Source organism: Tamandua tetradactyla, chromosome 11, assembly GCF_023851605.1.
Source record: "Tamandua tetradactyla isolate mTamTet1 chromosome 11, mTamTet1.pri, whole genome shotgun sequence".
Classification (NCBI taxonomy): domain Eukaryota; kingdom Metazoa; phylum Chordata; class Mammalia; order Pilosa; family Myrmecophagidae; genus Tamandua; species Tamandua tetradactyla.
In genome coordinates, this window is record NC_135337.1 from 21,579,029 (window position 1) to 21,604,019 (window position 24,991).

Genomic DNA, 24,991 nt, shown 5'->3' on the forward strand with positions numbered 1-24,991 from the left:
TATCCAGTCACCTAAAAGGAATAGAAGAAACAAGAAGACCCTCTAGTGGAGTAAATAACCAGAAACAATCTCCCAAGGCAAATAACTGTGGAAAAGCACAAGGACAGGTAAGGAAGAACCTGGTACCTTCATGCAGACATCAGATGCCTAAGAGAGCACTGAAGAATAAAGCCATGCATTGATGAACACTGGAAATATGAAACATGTTTGTCAAGAGTAGAAAGGGAAGGAAAATCACTGTTTCCTTGTATAATCGTTGTTGGTTTTTATTCTGTCAGGTCATTTTTCTTAAAAGGAAATTGTGTGGTAGTTGGTGATGAAAATTAAGAGTAGCTGAGAAACAGGGCATTTCTACTCCCTGTGTTCTATTTTGCAGTCATTTCTCAGATACTGAATTTGAATTTCTCTATCTAGGATAGATGCTCTCTATTCTCCCTTATCAACTCTACTCACAGCCATTTTCAAGGTCAAATTCAAATCATATCTGGAGATGCAAATTTGGAGAAAGGAACTGATACTAGAATCAAAATGCTTTCTCCATAAAGATGATCAGCAGAAAACATTCACCTTGGTTACCAAGGTTTAGGGATTATGTATTGCTACCCATAAAGATTGAAGACCAATACTGAAGAAGAATCACCAAATAATTACTGGATCATGACCCATCAATCTAATTTCAGCAAAGGTAGCCGAAGTGACTGGATCAATAATTGTAAAGTCCAACTATCTGTTGTCTTGGAGATAGAATGGCTCACCCCTGTATGAGCTGATCAATTGTTCCACAATCATATTGCAAACAATGCTCTACTGTATACTCAGCAGGTTATTTTGGGCACAAGAGTAATTAGAATTCTAGGCAGATTTCCTATCACAGGTGGTTAGAAAGAGTTAACTAACACAAAGGATTGAAGTATTATGCATTTGAAATTACACAATTTTCTATTTGCTTTGTCCTTTCCCAAATTCTCAGTTGCTTTCAATAAGTTGCATGTTTAATTACCTTTGTCTGCAACCAGCAAGACTGCTAATTTTAATCCAGGAACTACAGATAATCATACAAATATAGTATTTTAATCATTTAACAGGTAAATACAATTTCTGAAAAATTGTATAGACCTTTCTTATCTTGTATTCTTTTGAACCAAACATAAATAACTTGTTAGAGGAGTTTATTTTCAGGTGTTAAACTATATGCTTCAGTCCCATGTAGAGGTCATAAGTGAGAATGTAAACAAATGAAAATGTTAATGAGGTGTTTGAGAAGCAAAATGAAGGCAATCGAAGGTTTAAAGATACTGTAAGTGTTCCATTCTAGTTTGCTAGCTCCTGGAATGCAATATGTAAGAAACTGAATGGTTTTTAAAATGGGGAATTTAATAAGTTGCTAGTTTTCAGTTCTAAGGCCGAGAAAATGTCCCAATTAAAACAAGTCTATAGAAATGTCCAATCTAAGACATCCAGGGAAAGATACCATGGTTCAAGAAGGCCGATGAAAGTCAGGGTTTCTCAAGTGGAAGGGCACATGGCGAACACAGTCAGAATTTCTCTCTCATCTGGAAAGGCACATGGTGTACACGGTCAGGGTTCCTCTCTTATCTGGAAGGGCACATGGCGGACACGGTGTCTTCTGATAGCTTTCTCTCCTGGCTTCCATTTTCAGGAAGCTCCCTGGGAGGCATTTTCCTTCTTCATCTCCAAAGGTCATTGGCTGGTGGACTCTCTGCTTCATGGTGCTGCAGCATTCTCTGCTCGCTCCAAATCTCTCTCATTCCCCAAAATGTTTCCTCTTCTATAGAACTCCAGAAACTAATCAAGACCCACCCACATGGGTGGAGACATGCCTCTACTTAATCCAGTTTAACAACCACTCTTGATTAAATCACATCTCCAGGGAGATGATCTAGTTACAGTTTCAAACATACTATGCTGCATAGGGATTAGAAGAAACGGCTGCCTCTACAAAATGGGATTAGGATTAAAACATGGCTTTTCTCGGGTACATACATCATTTCAAGCCAGCACATGTTCCTTAAAATAAAGTGAATAATAAGAAAAGTAAATTACTGAGGAAATCGCTTCCCTCATCTAAAGTTTAGGATTGGAAAAATTACAAACAATAAAAAATTATGAGGAATTAAAAACAACCAAAGAACTTCCAAACATGTGCCTTATTCTTTTTTTACATTGAAGGAGATAAACTTCTTCCCTGAGATCAATTCTGGTACTAATGTTTTGGAACCTACACTTGCCTCCTTCTCTGGAAACTTCTTTCTCCCACATAAATCAACTTCTCCTTTTTAATTGGTTCTTTCCCATCAACAATTTTACACACTTAATTTCTCTGCTGCCCTTCTAATCTAACTTTTTGAAAGAGTTGTCTAAGCACAGTTTTAATTTCTTACTTCCCACTCACTAATAAACTCATCCTAGTCTGGTTTTGGTGCTAACATGCCACTTTTTGCTTCTATGTCAATAAATCCAATGGCATATCAAATAAATATCTCTAAATTTGACTTCTCTTCTCAACTTCCAACCAATGCATCCAACTGCACTGTGAAATCTCCAATTGAATGGCTCAATGGCATCTCAATATGTACTAAGACTGAATTCATGATCTGCCCCTAAAACCTAATATTATTCCAGTGTTGTCCGTCTCAATGAGTGGCACCACAAGTCAGAATCTGGCTTAAATAGTTCTCCAATTTGCCTGCTACTTACCGTGTCCGCTGCCACTCCCTAATCCATGCTATCATTGTCTCTTACAAAAGCTTTTACAACAGCCTACACTGGTCTTCTGTACTCTAACCCTCTCCCAGCACATTGTTCTACTAGCAGCCTGAGTGACATTTTTAAAAACAAAACTCTGATGATACTATACCTCATAAATACCATACTTACTTCCAACAAACCATAAAACAAGATAAAAAAATTTTATATAAGAGGTTACCTCTGTTTATAATTACCCACTGCTCAAGTTTGCTAGCTGCCAGAATGCAATATACCAGAAATGGAATGGCTTTTAAAAAGGGGAATTTAATGAGTTGCTAGTTTATATAGTTCTAAGGCTGAGAAAATGTCCCAATTAAAGCAAGTCTATAGAAATGTCCAATCAAAGGTATCCAGGAAAGGATACCTTGGTTCAAAAAAGGCCGATGAAGTTCGGGAGAACGCACATGGCGAACATGGTCACAGTTTCTCCCACAGCTGGAAGGGCACATGATGAGCACAAGGTCATCTGCTAGCTTTCTCTCTTGGCTTCCTGTTTCATGAAGCTCCCCAGGAGGCGTCTTCCTTCTTCATCTCCAAAGCACTGGCTGATGGACTCTCTGCTTCATGGTGCTGCAGCATTCTCTGCTCTCTCTGAATCTCTCATTCTCCAAAATGTTTCCTCTTTTATAGAACTTCAGAAACTAATCAAGACCCACCCAAATGGGTGGAGACATGTCGTCACCTAATCCAGCTTAATAACCTCGATTACATCACATCTCCAAGGAGAAGATCTAATTACAGTTTCAAACATACAATGCTGAATAGGGATTAGAAGAAATGGCTGCCTTTACAAAATTGATTAGGATTAAAATATAGCTTTTCTAGGGTACATACATCATTTCAAACCAGCACACCCACCCATTAATGTTATCACTCATTTAATGTCTATCCCACCCACTTGCCTGAAAGCACCATGGAGTAAGATACAGACCTGTTCTGGCTCACTGCTCTGGCTCACTCAGTGCATAAGATCATTTAACAAATATGCATTCAATAAAGCAACGTAAAAATATTTCACCTGTGTTCTAAAAAAATGATCATGGTGATGAATATACTACTTTGTGATGATATTGTGAGCCATTGATCGTACACCGTGTATGGAATGTTTGTATGTTAAGAATGTTCGTGTTTCCAGACAAATCCAAACTGAGGGACATCGAGAGACAAAATAACAGATTAGTAATCTTTAAAGTATCAAGGTCATGAAAGGAGACAAAGAAAGACTGAGGAACCACTGCAGACTGAAGGGGACTAAGGGATTATGATGACTAAATGCCAACGGGATTCTGGATGGGATCCTGGATCAGAAAAAGGGAATTAGTAAGAAGAGTGATGAAATCAGAATAAAGGCTGTAGTTTAGTCAATAATTGGACCAAAGTTATTTTTTTAATTTTGATAATTTTTTTTTTTGCTTATATAAGGTGTTAGCATAGGCCGCTGGTATAATTTAGCTCTCTATACTATTTTTGCAACTTTTCTGTAAGTCTAGAATTATCTCAAAATAAAACGCTGTTTTAAAAGGATCATCAGGAGTAACTACAGATTTGTCGGGCTTTTTTTTTTTTCATTTTCTTTTTTTACTGAACCTAGGGTTTGGGGGCAGAGAGAATGGAAAATATGTCTAGGAGTTAACATTGTTAAAAGTGGAATTATGATATGGTAGCCCATGACGAACTCTCGAATCTGTCCTGTAACCACTCATTGAAGAGTGCTTTGAAAACTATTGTTTTTCTTATTTCTTTGCTTTGTATATATGTTATACTATACAATAAAAAAAGTTAAAAAAAAACGTTTGTGTTTGTATGTTGTTTTGTCAATAAAAATGTTTAAAATATACATACATATTTCACCTATATTTTATCCTTCTTTCATTGAAACTGGCTGTTGGATGACTCACATAACTTTGTTTGAAGGCAGGCATCATAAATATAAATATAATGTAAATGTCCTGGACACTGGAGGATAACTGAGTCTTCTATTTTAAGGCAAGGGGATGGAGAATCTGTTGAAACAAGCTGGAATCTCCTCAGCAGACATTCCCCCAACAACAGTCTCTGTACTTCAAGAGAGAAGTTACCAATGAAGATGTATTGTGTCCACAAACGTGTGGAAGAAATAAATGATCATGATCTTTTTTGAATCTAATCTTCTCAATTTACAAAGTAGCTGAGTTCCAGAAAGGTAAAAAGAGTTGTCCACTTTCTTCCAATGTAGGTCCCTTACTCCTAAGTCCGATAACACTACTTAATTTGTGTCCCTCCATATACCTAATATGTTCTCAGAGGACCTATGATAAAGTATATTAATTTAAAAAAAACATAGTAAATACACAAAAATATAATTCACTCAACAAATATTTATTCAACACATTCTATTTGTTGGGCCCAGGCATGTAATGCAGAAGTGAAAATAAGCCATATGTGGCACATTCTTCATGGAGCTTACATTCATTAAGATAATTCTAGCAATTCTGAGAATTGCTATAAAAGATATAAACATGGCAAGGAGACAGAGAATAGTGACTGGGGAGGAAATAGCCACAGCCACCTTATTTGTTTTCTGGGCTGTTATGACAAATACCACACAATGGGTTGGCTTAAACAACAGGAATTCATTGGCTCAGAGTTTCACAGGCTAGAAGGCTTGCTTCCTCTGAGGTCAGCACTGCTCTGTGTTGCTGGCAATCTTTGGGTTCCTTGGCTTTCCTGTCATATGGCAATGTCCTCTCCTTTCTCTCCCTGCTCCTCCCTATGGCTTTCTCCCTCTATGTCTGAATTTCTTCTGCATCTAAAGGACTCCAGTAATCCAGATTAAGGCCTAATGACATGTAGTTGGGCCACACCTTGACTAAAATGACATCTTCAAGAGGTCCTATTTACAATGGGTTCATACCCACAGGAATGCACAGCAAGAACATGTCTAAATTAGGGTACATAATCCAATCCACCATAGTCACTTTAGATAGAATAGTCAAAGCAGATCTCTCAGAGGAACGATACAGAACTTTAGATGAGTAAGATAAGAAGCAGCTAACCAAATTAAAGGCATGTGGGAAATAACTTCAGTGGAGAGAGGGGTCCAGGCTGAGGTAACAGCCTGTGTTAAGTCTCTGAAGAATGAAAGAACTCATCTTCCACAAGGAAAATAAGAGCAGTTGTGACTGGGAGGTGATGGGCAGTAGAGAATATCATATGGGATGAAACTGGAGAGACTGGTAGGAATCAAATCACCCAAAGCTTTGACGTCTATTTTAAGGAACTTGGAATTTGTTCTAAGAGCTAAATTGAGCCATGGAAAGAGTGTATTAGTTGGAGGAGGAATGGTCATGTCACCTAATTTTCATGTTTGAAAGATTACTCTGGGGAAAAAATTAATTTTTTAGGGGCAAATCAGTGATGTATTGCTGTAGTCCTTACAAGAGATAAAGGTGACTTGATCTAAGGGGATAGAGTGAAGATGGAGAAGTAAATGTTCATGTGATATATTTCTGGGAGGAAAAAGACAGAAACGAGTAAGAGTGTAGACAGAAACAATGATGAAGGATCTAAAGTCTTCAACAAATGTGTGATCAGGGGGTCAGTTTAAGGAAGTTTCAAGGGGGGTAGTGATATAACTGAATGTCATCAGGAGAAAGGAACTTGGGCTTTGCATAAGAAATGGAAGATAGATTGTTTAAATCATAAGACACAAGAAAGAATATTTACTACCTCTCATGAGGTATGAGAGACAAAGAAAGAAGTAAAACAGCTCCCACCAGCATGGGCTGCAAGGAAAATGGTGTCAGAAGGAAACAAAGTAGGTTCCAGTTAAAGTGAAAAGATGAAGGAATGTTCAAACAAATGGAGTTTGTTGATCACAGATCAGGAATTCCAGAGGACACAGTGAAAGAATTTGAGAGGAAGAGGGTGACTTCTTAGATTAGTGCCATATATGAGAATGCACATTCTTAGAATAATGGCAATAAGTGGGAAAACTTAGATCTGAGACCTGAGAGGATAAATTGTGAGTGGCTCATGACAAAGAAGACAATGAATTCAAGCTGTGGACCTTAGCACATGGCTTGATGGTGTGGAGGTTTCTAGGTGACTTTTTTCTCTTGCAATTCATAGAGTGGTGGTCTGGGTGATGGGGTCAGTTGATGCCACCTCTCCATCCAGAGAATGAGTACATTGTACAGTGAGGCATGTGACTGGATCCAGAGAAGTACTCTCTTGGATAGTGGAAAAGGTGTTTTGGAACTGTCACGTTTTTAGTGGATCCCGCCTTCCAAGACACCGTTGATTAGGATATAGATGGTCACCTGTTCCAAGTTGAGCTAACTAGAGTCCTTCTTATACTCTTTCCATTTAGAACAGGGAGCTTAAAATGTAAATGTAAAACTTGATATCTCTGGACAACCATTTTCCCATCACGCAGAGAGTGAAGCCTGAATGAGAATTCCTTAACTCCTTCTTGATTTCTTGGGGCCAATAAATTTATCTCTTTGCCTAAGATATTTAGAGTTGTGTTTCTGACACCCAAAACCAAAGAGTACTAACTTGAAGTCAAAATATTAATAGCTAATGCACAGATCCTGTAGCCCCCTGCTGCTTTCACAGCAAACCATAGTGTAACACCCCCCTTCCCCATAAAATAAGCTAGCAAATTCTTTATACATTAATGTGAAAGAGCCATAAAAGGAGGAAATACACTGTAGGGAAACACCCAACCCTACAAGGCACTTTCCAGGTATATGATTGGCTTGCACTATACAAAAGGCTGCTGGATAAATTAATTCTTCTGTTGACTTGGTCCTGATGCCAAGGGTGAACTTGGGCTTACTCTAAGACTAGGCAACATTCTATTGAAGAAATAGCAGAGGTAGGGAAATACATGGAGGAGAGAGGAAAAATACCCCATGTTGACCTAGTCAGTATGCTCTAGTGAACAGTCTCTTTCAAAGCAAGTGTTATGAGCATTGGGAAAATTCTACAAAGTAGTTTGCAAAAGCAGAATGAGCTCGAGGAAGGTTAATTTGGAAAGCCTATACACCAGTAAAGCCAAGCTGGTAGAGAAAAATTTTATGATCTGGGTAGAATGCCAAGAAATCAAAAGGATTTGACACGATACAAAGGGAAGGAACCTAGGTCCAAAAAGATAAACCAAAGCCTAAAGATAAACTCCTCAGGCCTCAGTTTACTCATCTGTAAATGATCATAATAATAATAGTGTATGACAGGAAGATTCAATCAGATAATGTAAGAAACCATTAGCAAGAACAAATAAGGACAACTTACTTTTGTAATGTTTATTCCATGTCCAAAGACTGCTTGCCATCCTTTGCATTAAGAAGACCTGCTAAGGGTGCACAGGTGGTTCAATGGTAGAATGCTTGCCTTCCATGCTGGAAACCTAGGTTCAATTCCCAAACCATGACCACCCCACTGCACCCCCCACCACCAGAAAAAGACCTGTCAGAGGAGGGAAACACAGAAACATAAAGTACAAGAGCTGAATTCAAGCAAAGGGGCTGAGGGCTGAAGAACCAAGCTTTCAGGGAGCCCTTTCCCTCATCTCTTGGGTGATGAAAGCATTAAGATCCCACCACATGCACTGATATATCCCAGAGTAATTTGGGCAATAAATAAAGAAGTATTTGCAAAGTTCCCTTGGGGGATGGAGAGAAAGTTGGAAATATTCAACTTCCTTATTTGGAGAATTTCTGATATTCTCGCAAGCAGTGCGGACAACCAAATCAATAAATCAAGCCCTCGATCTTGGGGTTCACCCCTATGAAACTTATTCCTGCAAAGGATAGGCTAGCCTTACTTATAATTATGCCTAAGAGTCACCCCCAGAGAACCTCTTTTGTTGCTCAGCTGTGGCCTTTCTAATTCAACTGGGCAAGTGAGCTCACTGCCCTCCCCCCTACATGGAACATGGCTCCTAGGGATGTAAATCTCCCTGGCAATGTGGGACACAACTCCTGGGATTTGCCAGGACCCAGCATTAAGGGATTGAGAAATCCTTCTTGGCCAAAGACAGGAAGAGAGAAATGAGACAAAATAAAGTTTCAGTGGCTGAGAGATTTCAAAGAGTCGAGAGGCTATCCTAGAGGTTATTCTTGTGCATTATATAGATACCCTTTTTTAATTTATGGTGTATTGGACTGGCTGGAGGGAAGTATCTAAAACTGTAGAGCTGTGTTCCACTCGCCTTGATTCTTGAAGATGACTGTATAATGATATAACTTTTACTATGTGACCCTGTGATTGTGAAAACCTTGTATCTGATGCTCCTTTTATACAGGGTATGCACAAATTAATAAAAAAATTATGGATAAAAATAAATAAATAATAGGGGGATATGGGGTAAAACAAATGGGTAGATGGAAATACTAGTGGTCAATGAGAGGGAGGGGTAAGGGGTATGGGATGTATGAGATTTTTTTTCTTTTTATTTCTTTTTCTGGAGTGATGCAAATGTTCTAAAAGTGATCAAGGTGATGAATACACAGCTATGTGATGATAATGTGAGCCATTGACTGTACACCATGTATGAACTGTATGTGTGTGAAAATTTGTTCATAAAAATATTCTTAAAACCAGAGTCCATCACGGGTACAAGGGTAGTTCAGGGATAGAATTCTCACCTAGCATGCGGGAGACCCAGGTTCGATTCCCAGTCCATGCACTTCCCAAAAAACAAACAAACAAGCAAACAAAAAAAAAAAATTCAACAAATTGTGCTACAATAATGGGTACATAGATGGAAAAATAATGAAATGTGACTCTACCATATACAAAAAAAAAGAAAAAAACAGATCCCATCACAGAGATGGTTTTGAGAGTTTGGTTTTAAGGGCTTCTCTGTTTATCTATATGCTATTGGTCTTTTGGGAGTGTCAGAATCCACCTACATTGTTTTCCTATCTTACAGTGAGGCTTTGTGTAAGTTAGTTACATTGTCAAATGATTCTAGATATTAATCGAGCCCAATATATTTGTCACGTGTCTTCCTCAAAAGTCTTTGGAAGAATGGAGTGCACTATAATTTTCTACAGCACTTTCTCTCTAAGGATCTCAAAGCATTTTATTCCTGCCAAGTGCAAATATATTACATGATTAACAACACTGCTTCTGAAAGTGACAGAGAAAAGAATTTCACAGCCCCAACTATTGTGCTGTCAAATGCAGCATTCTCTAGCTGCGATGACTTTATCATACCATTACATAAGAGTGATAAAATGGAAAGAAGTGAATGAAAATTAAGACTGTTAAACTTGCTACTTGTTTCCTAATTAATAACTAAAGAATGCCTCCCAACTGCTTTTTATTTTAGTTCATTAGGAAATCACACATGGATGGATTCATAATTACTCTTAAATTACAAGCACGTGTTTATTAATATTATCAAACTGAGGAGCAGTACAACTGTCAACGATATGTCAATTTCAAAATGCTGTGAAGCAAACTGTTACTCTGTGTTAATTATGTTGAACCTTTCACATTTTGGATTCTGAATGGTTGTAATGCTTGAAACACTCTGCCCTTATGCTTCACAGGGAGAAAAAAAAATCGACCTAATATTCATTGCTTAACCAAAGAGTAGATAGAAAACAGTTAACAGTATTTTTCAAAGGATCGTATGTGAAGCTGCATCATATTTCAATAAAATTTGATTACAGAAGAAATTAGCATTAGAATTCCTGTGCGAGAAAAAAAATGCAATTTTGGTTTTAGAGTTGCGCTTTTCCCAATTTTTGTTACTTGGATATTTAAGGGGCAAGCTGACTCATTAGAGAAAGACTCTAATCACTAAGTTTCTAAGTTTAGTCATGCATATTGGGGTGTGCATAATTTTTAAAAATGTAATTTTACATTTGAATAATAGTAATGAATTTACTGGACAATATAGAAAAAAATGAGATAAACATGACACCTTCTAGGGGCTTAGGATAATTGTTTTGTCCTTGCCAAGATTTACCAAAACTGGATTTGTAATCACCGAAGATGGTCTTGCAGAAACTATTTCTGTAATCTATAGGATCTTCCTAATTTCTACTAATTTACCAAAACATCCACAATGAATTATAAAGTTTTGTGAATTAGAGAAAAAATAATATGATTACTAATATTCCAAGGCAATGAATCAAGCCAGATGTCTTCATCCTACATAAAACAATGCCTTTCAGCGGTGGCCAGAATGTATCCTAGCAACATAGTAGGCTCTTTACTGAGAACAAAGGAAATGTAATAGTTAAAGCAAAGAACTGCCCATCTCCAGTTTTCTGTTCTGTTCTTGGCTCTGCTACTAATTTTTAGCCCGAATAAGTCTCTAATATACTTTAATGTCTCTAGGCCTCTACTCAGAAAATTAAAAGGATATGTTATGGGATATTTAGCCTGAGCAAAGACCTAGACTAGGTTAAATAATATTAATTTAACTCAAATTTAAGGTTAATAAAAAAGGTAAATGTCAAAAAGATTCCAAACCTTCCCTTACCCACCAACAGTGGATTTCACAAAATGCTTCTTGTTCTTTTGATAGTCTCCAGAGAGCAGCCTTTAATTTCTCATGATAACATATTTTTAAAACCCAGCCATACAAAGCAGGAGCATCGGTGATTTTTCCATCTTTCCCTTCCCTCCCCTCACTCACTACTCTCCTCTTTCTGCCTTTATAATGGGATTTCAGAAGCAAATTGGGGGCAAGGAAAGATTCTGGTGACTCATCCGACATCCTTCCCTTCTCCTCTCCCTTAAGGAGCTCTCCCAGTGTTAAAAACACCTTATTGATAGAAACAAAGAGGGTAAATCAGACCTTGGAAAGGTCCCACCACCAATATTTCTCCTGGCCCACTCCCACCCATCCATGGATGCCCTCATCTATGGATGCCAATGAAACCAGCGCATTTTGAATCCATTCCTGGATATGACATAAAAATATAGTATCAGAAAGCATTTAGTGAAAATGTAATCTCTATTAACAGAACAGTATTCTGTGTGTGTGTGTATGTGTTTAAATAAGCCTCTGAATTTATTTTTCACTGCTAAAGAATCAAAATCGAAACTCTGCAACCAGCTCAAGACTCCAGCTATAAGAACCACACTCCGATCTTTCCAAAAGCGTCTCCTCGGTGGTCATTCACAGCATTCCATGCAGCAGATGAAAAATTGGCTCAGAGAGAAGCAAAGCACTCATTTACAAATTAGCTCCCCTGCAGTTAATATATTGTTGCTTGGATTTAATGCTCTCATTATCTTTCATTATTTACAGCTAATATATTAACATCCAGGAAATGTTTCTTCTGAAAATGATTTTAATCTTCTTATCTAGTTTGTTCTAAATGCAACCACTTTGCAGTAATGAAACAGCTCCCCCTAATTAACTGTCCATGAGGAACCCCCTACTCTGTAAGGAAGTTATTACTAATGTGAAGTGTTCAAAAATTCCTGGTAGGGGTGCCTGGCTGTCAGCAGGAATTGTCACAGTTCTATCAATTCATTCAAAATCATGAGCATGGGTTCTAAGTAGCAAAACCTTCTACATATCCCACACGGGATCCCTTTGTTCCACATCTATGACTATAGCAGTCGACACCAGACACAAGTTTATTAAATCACACACCTTTTACTGACATGCTTACCAAGCAACCATCACTGTGCGGCACTGGAGCTTAAAAGATAGAAGCCACAGCCACAGGCCTCAGAAGCTTCCCAACAGAGGAAAGTCCGCAGGAGAGTTATTTCTGAAAAAGATGTAAATAAAAGTGCCACAAAAATCTCATAAAACACTACAAGATTAAACGCCAAATAAGTAGATGAGACAGTTCAGCACAGGAAGAGACCACAGTGAATGAGAATGAGCTGAGAAGGCCTTGCAATTTTAAAGATGCTTAGAGGGTGGGCCGCGGTGGCTCAGCGGGCAGAGTGCTTGCCTGCTATGCCGGAGGACCTCGGTTCGATTCCCGGCCCCAGCCCATGTAACAAAAACGGAGAAACAGAATACAATAAAACAAGAAAATGTTTAAAAATGTTTCCCTTTCTTCCTTCCTTCCTTCCTTCTCTCTGTCTTTCCTTTAAAAAAAAAAAAAAAAAAAAAGATGCTTAGAAAAAAATCTTGCTGGAAGGACAGGGTTTGAGTGGTGACAGACGGAGTAGGGCATTCTTAATATGTGCAAGCTATTCACTTAATGAGTTCCTATTCTTTATCAGGCAATCCACTCCGGGCATTACCTACACTAGCTCATTTATACTACAAGACGCACAACAGGTAGGTTTTACATCATGATTCCTTCAAAGAAGCACTTAGGCATAGAGAAGTCTAACAGCTAATTAGCGGTAGAGTCATAATTTGGACACGTTCTGACTCTAAGTCAGTCTTTTGACTCTGCTAATACTATGTCCCCACATGTCAAGGAAACGGAGTAAGAAAGAACATGAAGATCAGAGTCTAAGTAAGCCAGCTTTACAGGAAAGGGCCCAAGATAAGGAAAGAAAGAGGGACTGTGGAGTTCTCCAAATGTCATGGCATCTACTGAGGAGTTTAGAAAGTTCGCTTTGGTTGTCAGGTCAAGATTCATTAGAGGAGAAAAGACTGGCAGTAGGGAGACAATTTAAGAGACAAATAATTCAACGGACATTGCAGTTCTTCATGTGCAATCATGGCTTGTACGAGGGCAAAATACATGGATATGAGAGATGCCACAACAGAGCAATCAGCAGGATTCGGCCATTGGCAGAGACTGGCCAGCTTTACTGCATGTGCTCCGCTTCCGGGAGAAACAACTACCATTGCAGTTGAGTGGCCCACGCGCCTGAGTTCCAGCCACAAGAGCACACACAGAATTGAAGGGCACTACTTCTGATCCACAAAGTTTCCCACATAGCATCTTCCATGTTCTTTCCCCCTATTTCTGGCACCGTGAAGGCTCTGAGAGGATAGAGACAAAGGATGGAAGGAATCTTGATCAGGTGTCTCCTCCCTATTCAGAGGAGAGCTGTGCACTGACCAGGAATACCTGATGGGGACATTATATAACTGAGAAATGAACTGCTATCGTGTTTGAGTCATTTTCCATGCTTCTATTACTTCTTACAGCAATTAGGAGGGCCTTAGCTAAGAAAGCCACAAATCAGATGTAGAGATAAGATTGAGCAAGAGAGATCATTCTAATGATCTGCACATCAGTGCATGGAATGACCATTTTTAATAGGATGTTGGTAAAGTGTAAATAAATAAGTGAAAGTTGGAACAGAAGATGATGATTTTGCTTAACATATATGAAAAAGGAGGCAATAGTGGAACAGCTAAACTGAAATATCCACTTAGTGGCTCATGTCACGGGGAAGATAGGCCAGGGACAGCATAAATTTTGGGGTGTTGCTGCAAATGATAATGGTTAACATTATAGCCGCTGCTGAGATTCCAAGTAACTGTAGAAAACAGGAGGCAGTAGCTAGAGACGCACACAGGAGGGAAAGGGAATCATCATGAAAGCCAGGTGTTCTAGATTGCTAGCTGCTGGAATGCAATATATCAGAAACAGAATGGCTTTTAACAAGGGGAATTTAATGAGTTGCTACTTTACAGTTCCAAGGCCAAGAAAATGTCCCAATGAAAACAAATCTATAGAAATGTCCAATCAAAGGCATCCAGGGAAAGATACCTTGGTTCAAGAAGGCCGATGAAGTTCAGGGTTTCTCTCTCAAGTGAGAAGGCACATGGTGAACACAGTCAGGGTTTTTCTCTCGGCTGGAAGGGCACATGGCGAACACAGCATCATCTGCTAGTTTTCTCTCCTGGCTTCCGGTTTCAAGAAGCTCCCCGGGAGGCGTTTTCCTTCTTCATCTCCAAAGGTCACTGGCTGGTGGACTCTCTGCTTCGTGGTGCTGCAGTATTCTCTGCTCTCTCTGAATCTCTCATTCTCCAAAATGTTTCCTCTTTTATAGGACTCCAATAAACCAATCAAGACCCACCCAAATGAGTGGAAACATGTCATCACCTAATCCAGTTTAACATCCACTCTTGACTAAATCACATCATCCAGGGAGATGATCTGATTACAGTTTCAAATACACAGTATTGACTAGAGATTATTCTACCTTTATGAAATGGGAATTTGATCAAAACATGGCTTTTCTAGGGGGCATACTTCCTTTCAAACCAGCACACCAGGTGAGGAGAGAACTTGAAGTAAATGTGGTCAAGTTTGAGGGAAAAATAATGAAGAGTTTATTTTAAAACAAGGTTTTGCTTTTTTAAAGGATGGAATTGCAGAAAGGAAGAAAGACGATGCTCATGAGCCAGAGTCCGGGGTTCCCTCCCCCAAATTTCTTTACACAAGAAAAGAATGAAATTACTTTGTACATGAACACAACTTAAGACCCTCTCCAAGAACTGCCATTGGTTCAGAAGGAGAAAAGGGAAGGAAAATGAGACCTCATGACACACGGGCAGTGGCGGGGAAGAGGAGAGCTTATAGTGACAAGCTAGTGAGCCTCCGTGAGGCTACTTGAGAGGGAACCTGGCACATTTGAAACGGATCACAGTATTTTTCAATTTAGGGTCTGTAATGGGGTTACGACATTTGACCATGGAAGTAAATCAGTAAAGATCTCTGTTGGGTTTTTTTTTTTTTCCTTTCAGAATATGTGGTGCAAAGTTCCCTCAGTTATGGGAGTTCTTGTCCTTTTTTATAAGAGGCCAAGGTGTAGGGGAGGAGAGAAGCTGTCTGTAGTGGAGGAGGGAGATGCCACAAACCTCAGGCATGTGTATGAACTGTTAGAGGTAGAGTTGTATATTTATACGTGTGTGAATATAGAATTATATATACTAGTTGTCGACATGTGGGGCGGTAACATGGGGGAGGGAGGAACCAAGAAAAGAAGGAGGAAAAGAAAAAAGATTATACTAAAAAAAAAACCTATGATATGATTACATTTATTCATTGAAGAATAATTATATATATACATTTATAAAACTAATTTAAGTTTAAGTTGGAGGTAGTGGATGTATGCCACTCATTGCAAATGCTTGCCAGAGCTAAAGGAAAGAACAAACTAGAATGTTAATTTGGGGGGAAGACTAGGTAAAATGAAGGTTTTAGCAATCCAGTAGATGAACTGCCAGTGATCTTTTATATCAGTGTTTGTGAATTACATGAGGAAGCTAGGTTGAATTTAATATTCATTGACTATTTTTCATTTGAAGAAAAAGAAGCTAAAAGTTGTAATCCATTTTTTAACTATCTTATTCGATCTACCATTTACATTGAATTAGTTTCACAAATTTAAGACCATAAGTTTTAAACTTGGTGATTTATTATGCAAACTGTTTTTAAGTCATGGACACTAGTCACCATCATTAACCTAAAAAGGAAGTTATTAGCCTCTTCAATTAGCCATTTACAGATAAACAAACAAAGACCATTCAATAAACCAGATGTTTTTAGCCTCCATCCTTTTCAAAGTCCACTGTGCATTCCTGGAACTGAGAAGTTTTGCTAATTCTGAGCCCGCAAGCAGTTCTTGCCACTACTAATAAATATGAATTTTTAAAAGAAAATTTTAAAAAAAGAAGCTTCCTTCTGAGCAGATTCCCAGCACACTGTGATGGAATGAAGCTCCCAGAAGGGATCCTAAGAAACAAATTCTCCCAAGTGTAGGTATTATTCCAGCCCTTTCAGCAAACCTGAAGCAGTCATAAAGCCACTTGCTCTATGAGACAAAACCTCAGGACATCAAAGCTAGGACTCAGAGAGATTTTCTAAGTCAAGCCCCTTCAATTTCTGGGTTCTCGCTGTCTGTCATCCCAGCCTTTGCACCTGCCAAGTGTCAAGATCTAGATGCAAACCTCATCCCCACTCTGCCCCTTTCTGGCTAGGTGATCTTGAACCCAGGGCTTAATCTTTCCGTACCTAAATTTCTTTATGAAATGATCTCTGTAATTGCCTAGTTAGCTTATGTAATCTGTAAACATCTCTTCAGATATCTGACCTTCCAGTCTCCAAAACATTCTGGGAACTTCTCTACCCAGCTGGGAAAATTAGAGAGAGAGGTTTCCAAATCGCCCATGAAAACCCTCATCCATCATTTAAAAAAAACATTAAGGTCCTTTCCCCATTATGGCAGGTGTTTATTTTGTATCGGTTGACTCGGAAAACAGTAGCCCAAAAGCTTTTCAAAATTGAGTCCGTGTTTAGAAGGTTTGCATTTTCCCATTTGCAATAGCATCTACACACAGTTGACAAATAGAATTGTTAATCTGAGGGAGTCACAGGATCTATTCAGTCTGTGGACAACACTGATAATAGTTTTGCCACTCCTTACAATAACGTTGAGGCCATCCTGAAGATAGTCAGCTCTCAGTTTGGGAACCACTGATCAGAGTTATTAACTAGCTGGGTAATTATTGAGCTCAGAAAGTCAATTTTTCCTGTAACTTCCTCATGTAGTGAAATCGGTTGTTAAAGGAGCCACATAGAAAGTTGGTCTTGTTCCATGTACGCACTATAGATTACAAATATGGAGAGTCTTAAATCACCTTCCTAGCATAACTGTATTCTCATCAAGAATTTAGAAAGCATTTGCTTAAAGGGCAGAACTCTTGTTTTGTTGTTTGCTCGCCTTCCCTTCTGAAAGGCCTCATTAAGCTGAACAGCAGATTTAGAAAAAAAGAAGAAGAAGAAGTGAAACTGCCTTCCAAAATCCAAGAGTTCAAGTGAGATTGCACACAGATTGCTAGGGTTTCCCTTCTCTCAGCCTAGCAGCTATTATTCCCACTTCTATGTGACTTGCATGGCAAACAACGGAACAGAGCACAGAGCCAAAGACCCACGGCTGTGAAAACAATGAAATTGTTGTTCACGTTTGCTTCAGTGATCTCCCAGGCTCCTCATTGCCTAGCAAATTTCTTCCACATGCTGCTGCCCGTCGTACCGGCAGCTTTAAGGAACTGAAAGAAAAAAAAAAAAAGAAAAAGTCATCAGCTGTCATAGAAACAACAGCAATTTGTGTCACCTTTGTGCAAGCAGATGAGAGAAGGCTTGCTGCTGCTGTTTGACCATTTTCCAAGGACCCAGATTGAGAAACACTCCCCAGCTTAAAAGGGAGCCACTGAATTTCTGCCAAACAAGCAAATCTACACCCTTCAAGTAGGCTGTCAAACATTTGCCTGGAGTTGAGGGTTAATTAAAATACAACCCTGAAAGAAGGAGCAGTTTGGGAAAGACAGGTGACTCGACCCAAAATTCCCCTCGCTGAGGTCTAATGAGGCAATTGCAACCTTTGTGTACCACGGGGGTCCTATGGAAAGCAGCAGGGAGCAGAGCGTGAAACCCACAGTCTGATGGATTCAGTTCTCATGACAGAGGGATGTCATCATTTCTAAGAGACTATGATTACACTGGTGATTAAGGTTAGCATTGGGAAAGGAAACATCCCAAGGGTGAGGCTGGGCTGCCAGGGACTGTGCTAACAGAGTGCAAGGCCAGGTGGCTGTGGCTTTCCTTCAATTTATGGTCTCTTTAAGACAGCTGCAAAATGGCTCCCCTCATAAATCATTAGGCCAACATGAAATAGTAACCCCCAACCTTTAGTAGTGAACTCTAAATGACTGGCAGTCCCTGGTGACTCAGCCAACATAGAAAGTATACATCTGAGAGACATGGCACTGAGGCCTTAAATTCACTATGCTTATGTGAAAATGCAGGTCCCATGAGTTTGTGGAGAAGAAAATCCTGTTACCAGAATTTTGGGGAATGGAGGTGAGATGAGGGTCTCTCCCCCACTTTGTGCTGTTTCTACTTGTTAGTCCTGAGACTAAGAATAGCTGAGGATTACAGATCCAGAGCAATGAGTCAGCATGGGAACCTTAGGCTTGGTGATGGAGACATGGATAGTGCAAGCTAGGCAGGAGATCTGTCATCAGGCAGGGGTCAAATCCTAGTGAAGGCCAGAGGAAACCAGAGAGCTAGGGGAATGAAAGCACAGGAGGAGGAGGAAGCAGGGTCGACACAGGCAAAAACAGGAAGCGCTAAAGTTTTCCTTGGGCTGGAGATCTGCAGAATCTCAGAGCAGGCAAGAGAATGCAAACTGAGGCTTGATTCTGAGGCACGGTCCAAATTCATTCAGCAGCTTTCCACATGTTACTGTTAGGACAAGAGCAAATCCAATACCGGATCCATCCGATTAGGTTTAACTGCCTGACACAGAAAGTCAAAAAGCGCCCTGGCAAAAGTCACAGGTGACAGAACAAAACTGCTGTGTTGGCTTTATGGTATTCAAGAACACAGGCTCCCTTCTGCTGTCCGTTCCACCTGTAGGCTGAGGTCATCCTCAGTGCCCATGTGAAAAAGGAGGAATAGATCATTTTAGTTAACTAGAAGTCTCTACCCAACAGAATAGTTCTTCTTGGACTTTCTGATGAACCCCTTCAAATGTGTCAGTCAAGGCTATATACTTTGCATCAAGCCTGACTTGGTTCAGTTCTTTGTCCCCAAGATAGAGTACCATCTTCCCCAGCCATGGAAGGCAGTACTGGAATCAGGAACCCAATGGAAGGTAAGAGGTTTTATAAGCTCTTGCCTATCAGGAAAATCCCTGAACAGTTAAATCCCAGCAATGTGTTCTCATCACCCAGGGACTGAGTCAGTTTCACAGAGGCCTCTGGTTTAATCTATTCTGGGTTTACACTAAAGGCAAGTCAAGCTTGGCCCCTGTGAAAGCCTAGGAGACCACTGTCGTAACCAGAACACGGCAGTGTGATTCATTCACTGAATGAGTATTTACTCTCTGCAAACACTTCCTCAGGTATGGAAGACACAAACATGAGAAGCATCCCTGCCTCTGAAGATGCTTCAGCTCCTGCAGGTAAGATCCTAGTAAATCACAGGTTAAAGGGCAGTGTGATAAGTGCAACATTAGGTCACACTGGTACACTATGGAAGGATCATCTAAACCATATGGGAGCAAGGGAAGACTGAGTAGGGTGAAATCCTGTTGGGTTTTGAAAGGCAAGTAGAAGTTAGGCTAGTTGAAGAAACTGGAAAAGCATTCTGTGTAGGGGAAACAGTGCGTGCATGTCGCAGATAAGACAATGTTCAAGAAGAGTACTGACTGGATTAGTGTCCTAGAGCTGCCATAATAGAGTACCACAAACTGGATGGCATAAAACAAAAGAAATTTACTGTCTCATAGTTCTGAAGTCTAGATGCCCAAAATCAAGCTGTTGACAGTGCCTTGCTTTCTCTTAAACCTGTAGGCAGGATGTGTTACATGCCTCTCTCCTGGCTTCTGGCAGCAGCTTGCTGGCAATCGTGATATTCTCTGCCTCATTTGTCATATGATGTCCTTCCCTTTGTTGGTATGCATCCAATTTTCCCCTTCTCAAAGGGACACTGGTCATATTGAACTGGATTCCACCCTAGTACAGTTTGGCTTCGTCTTATCTAATAACATCTTCAAAGACCCGATTTCCAAAAAAGGTAACATTCACAGGACTGGAAGTTAAGATTTGAGCATATCTTTTTTTTTTTTTTTTTTTTGGTGCATGGTCTGGGAATCAAACCCAGGTCTCTTGCATGGAGGGCAAATCATTCTACCCCTGAATCACCCATGTACCCAGAGCATACCTTTTGCAGACACAATTCAACACATAACACAGGTGTTTGAGCCTGACTGGAGTATAGGGTAAAAGTGAATGGATAGAAAAAAAAAAAAAAAAAAGTGGATGGATAGAAACCCAATCTTGAGTACTAATAATAGTTAACACTTATATAATGCTTATCCTTTGCCAAATGCTACTCTAAATGCTTTAGATTATATAATCCTCATGACAACTCTGAGTAAATATTTTATCCCCATTTTATAGATAAGGATACCAAGAGCCAGAGAATGAGGTCGGACAACTAGCACGTGAAACAGGCAGCCTGATTCCAGGGTCTGTGCTTTTAACCAGACTGCACCATACTACAGCCTGGAGAATGGCTACTATAACTTCGGGTTTGAAGTGTACTCCAATGGCGGTTAGGAGCCTTTAAGTCTAGCGGAGACAGTATCAGACTTTTGTCTTTAAGAAGTCACTCTGGAGTTCGGTGAGGAAGGTCTGAAAGGGGTGAGAGATCGACCACACCTAGGACTGCTGGACCCTGAAGGCACACAGTCTCTTTGGTTTAAGTAAGCACTAGGAAGAGGTGTGACCTTCAGGGTTTCAACATCAGGAAGTCCAGTTGCTCCCAACAGAGGGAAGTCCTAGCAGGCAGCTGGAGCACTGCATCTGAGGACCTGGTAGGCAGAGCAGCAATTTGTATCAGGAGGACCCATGAGCAGGCACCCAGAGTGGCATCCAGCATTCTGGAGCAAGACTCTCATCTTGGGGTAACTGGGTGTGAAGCAGGTGAAAGAAGGTGATTTTTAAATTCCTAAAGGTCTATGGGTACTGAAGGAAGTCAAGCGTTCAGGCACTATGGCAGTTCAGTATCACGCCTTGGTTACTAGAACAGAGATATAAGCAAAGCTGGGGCACAAATGAGGTAAGAGTCTAGTTCGTAGCACGGGTCTTACAGTCTTCTAACATGGAAGAGAAGCCAGCAGATCATGACGCTGTGCAGGAGCGCCAAGCTCCCAGACTGAAGCTCCCTCTGCCACAATATTCCAGACTGTATGTCCCCAGAATCTGAAGCTGGGCGGACCTATTTTGAGGAGCAGAGGATCAGGGTCTTTCCCTGGGCCTGTGAGAGGGGCGCAGGCAGCCAAACAGAACATTGCACTGAATTATCAGCACTGTTCTACATTTAAGCCCCTGAGCCACAGAGCCTGGGATACTTGAAACACAGATGACTGAAATTCTAAAAGTGAGACCACTGGGAATATTCAAAGGCCTAAGGAACTTCATGCCGACAAATGGATTTCTGATGCTGCCATGTGAACTAAACTTTCCTACCTCTGATCCTCCAAATGAAGCTCTCTCTGGCTTTCCTCTCTAGGATGACAAGCACAGGAGAGCTATGTCTTCCCCACTTCCTGGACAATCCACTGTAAAGGCTTAGGGAGGTAAATGAGCGGAGAAAGGACCAACCAGCCAGGGTGTCCCCCAGATATTTTAACAATTAAGAGTAGACAAGACAGTTCTGCTGAGAGCCCCACAATAAACGCCATCTGGGTCTTGAACAAGCAGCACAATCTCCTGATTCCTCAGAGAACATTTCCCCTCTGGGTGATCATTGAGAGGGAAGGGCCTCCACCCTTACCCAGAAAAGGTAAATGCTGCCACATGAGAAGCAACAAGATGCAGAAGGAATTTGGTTGAAAGAGTACAGGCTTTGAGCTTATTTAGCAAATGTTCATTAATCTATTACTATGTGCCCGGCAGTCTGCTGGGAGTGCAGCGGTAAGCATTGCTCCTTGGAATGAGAACAAAGGAAAGTGTTATAATCATCATTTTGGAAATGAAGGTGGAAGGAAGACGTTGTAATCATCATGTTGGAAATGAAAATAAACTGCGGTAAAGAGAGCAGGTGCCCTGTTATCCAGACAATGAAAAAAAATAGCATCAGAATTTAAGACTATAGTGAGAGACCATGAAATAAATAAATAAACAACCAACAAAAAATTCATTTATACAATAATGACAAATCAAGAAGAGCTGTGGAGTGGCCCATGAGTCTTCTTTATTTTTCCTCTTCTTATTCTAAAGCAAGGATAACAACTCTACAGTTACAAACCATCATCTAAAAATATATTCACTGCAAACTGGAGACAACCCGGTCCTCGGGAGCGAAACATCATGTGAGCTCATTGCATCAAATCTGTCACCATGAAATCATGCTTTAAATAATTTTACCCTTCCTTTTCCTATCTATCCTCCACTCATGGGGAGCTGGGGAGCATTTTCCATTTGTATTTGTTGTTGAGAATAAGTTTATGAACACCTCTGTATAAAGTGAGAACTGGTATCCCTTGTATATTCTTAAAATCATAGACAATGTCTGTAGACATTGTTTCCTAGGCCCTAACGCAGACCCTCACACAAGCCTCTTCCTGCACCTCACCCCAGGAGATGCTCTGAACATTTTAAAACAAATAAGTCCTCATTAATCTGAATTTCACCACTTTGGAAGATGCGGTCTTTTATCTTCTGTTGGGATGAAATTTACCTAACACAATTGAAGATAGGTTTCTAAACTGCTTACTAGCAAAAACACCACAAAGCACCTGATATGTTAGTTCTTTTCTTCTTTGCAAGTTAATGTTTTCTCTTCTGGGGTAGCTAAGACAAATGCAAACCCAACGCCATTCTTTCCCCACCACTCCATCCCCAGATTTCCTGATGCTGGGTGACTGTAAAAGGACAAATGAGCAGTAGCAGGCAAGGAGGGAAAGGAAGACTGGGGTCCGATTTATTTATCTTATGCCCACCCTCCGCCCCAGTATTCAAGGGGGGATTTAGTTCTGGTCGCCATGGCCTCTGCGACTGGCTGCAAAACACCACTGCACCGGAATTCCAGCAAGGAATTGCTCAACCGGGAGCCGGCCTGAGTAAAAGAGGTGGGGACACAAATGCAACACAAGAGATCAAAGGGTGGTCGGCGGGATTAAAAGTGACGGGGTCCGAATGAAAAAGTCGGGGGTACATTCTCAGCTCACGCTTGGCCAGGAACACTGCAAAGGGCTGCGGAACAATGCGGAACCGCGAAGAGTGGTGCAGCAGCCTGCAGATTTAACGTCTGTAACTCAGTGGAGCTTGTCAGCAATAAAACCTGACGTGCTAAAAAAGAACAAAGGAAAGAAGGAAGGCTGGTGAATATCACAGGGCTCGAAGAAATGCTGCAAAGTAATGCTTCAGCCCAAGATGCTTTCGCATGCAGCCCCCGCTGCCGCAGCGACCCTGAGCGTTGCCTTCTCTTAAGCTGCCACTTTGATGCCGCAGCCTTTTGAAGTCCTTTTTCATATATTTGCAATTTACTTCTGTAACAGAACTTACTGTTGCTGGATTTACCCTCCAGCTGGGCTCAGCTACCAGGCAAGGTAAAAGGTAGGTCCGTCGGCGCCCTCTTCTGGCAACACTAGGAAGCTGCAACAAGCATAGGAAGACGAAAAAGCCTCCCATGTTTTCCCATATATAGTACAGTAAGTTTTTATTAAAGTTTACCCCAAATCTGTGGTTCGCAAACCTTAGCGTTCATCAGAATCACCTGGAGGGCTCGTTAAAACAGGATTGCTGGCCCCACCCTAAGAGTTTCCGAGTCAGTAGGTTTAAGGTGGGACCCGTGAATTTGCATATCTAACAAGTTCTCTGGCTGGTGAAGCTCCGCAGTACCAGAACCACTACCAAGTGCACAAAGCACTGGGGAGCGGAGGAAGCCGCTTTTCTCAATCTGTGGACCTTCTTCTAAAGCAGGAAGGGGGGCGTGAGATGAGTAAACTAAAGAAACGTTTCTGTTTGCCGGCGTTTCATGCAAAGCAGTAAATGGCGCCGCCTGACTGAGATCTCAGGTCTCCAACCCCAGCCAGCAACACCCACCTCCCATCTGGGTATGCGATGCACGAGAGCCCAGCCACAAAAGCATCATCAGGGCACGGCTGTGGTGGATTTGGACACAATCAGGCCACCATTGTGGTAAATTTTCTCCCCACAACCCAGTGTGCAGGAACAGGTGTGAGAAAACCAAATCTTCGTGATTGCTGCTGTCACCCATTTTGTAGCTCCCCATTGCTCTCAGAACAGGTTCTTTTGCAGGACACACCTCCTGACTTCCCCTTTCTCCTCACTTAATGTTCTGAATAATTACAATTGCTCCTCTCTCCCCATTGAAACTTGGCACTTGCATGTCTTCTGCCTGGAATGCCTTCTCCTCACCTGCTCAATCAACAATGCCTCCTATCAGCACAGCTGTCTGATGAGTACATCCACCAGGACCCAGCCATGACTTTTGTGTCTGGACAGCCTCTTTTCATCCTCCCCACCCCATGACTGAGGGTTCCTTCTGAAGGTCTCCCACAGACTGCCACAGCCTCAAATGCTCTGCATGGCAATTGCTGGTTCTGGGGATGGGGGCGTGGGGGGGGGGCGGATATCTCTCCTTGAGGGCAGGAACTATGCCTTTTTTATTTTTGTACCTTCATTTTAGCACAGAGCCTAGAACATAATGGGTGCTCAAGACATAAATCTTAAAGGAGTGAATGAAGGGACATGGAATGGAAATGTTCTATGCCGCAGATAGACATAAAATGAAAAAGA

General features: G+C 40.8%; 1 long non-coding RNA gene across 1 annotated transcript in view; it reads left to right on the forward strand.

Annotated features, from left to right (window-relative positions):
* The window catches only part of LOC143649952 (uncharacterized), a 130,536-nt gene that overhangs the window by 15,001 nt on the left and 90,544 nt on the right, over positions 1-24,991 (forward strand). The window contains exon 2 of the long non-coding RNA XR_013159271.1: positions 19,564-19,623. This is a non-coding gene — a long non-coding RNA (uncharacterized LOC143649952). The remainder of the gene's footprint in view (positions 1-19,563; positions 19,624-24,991) is intronic.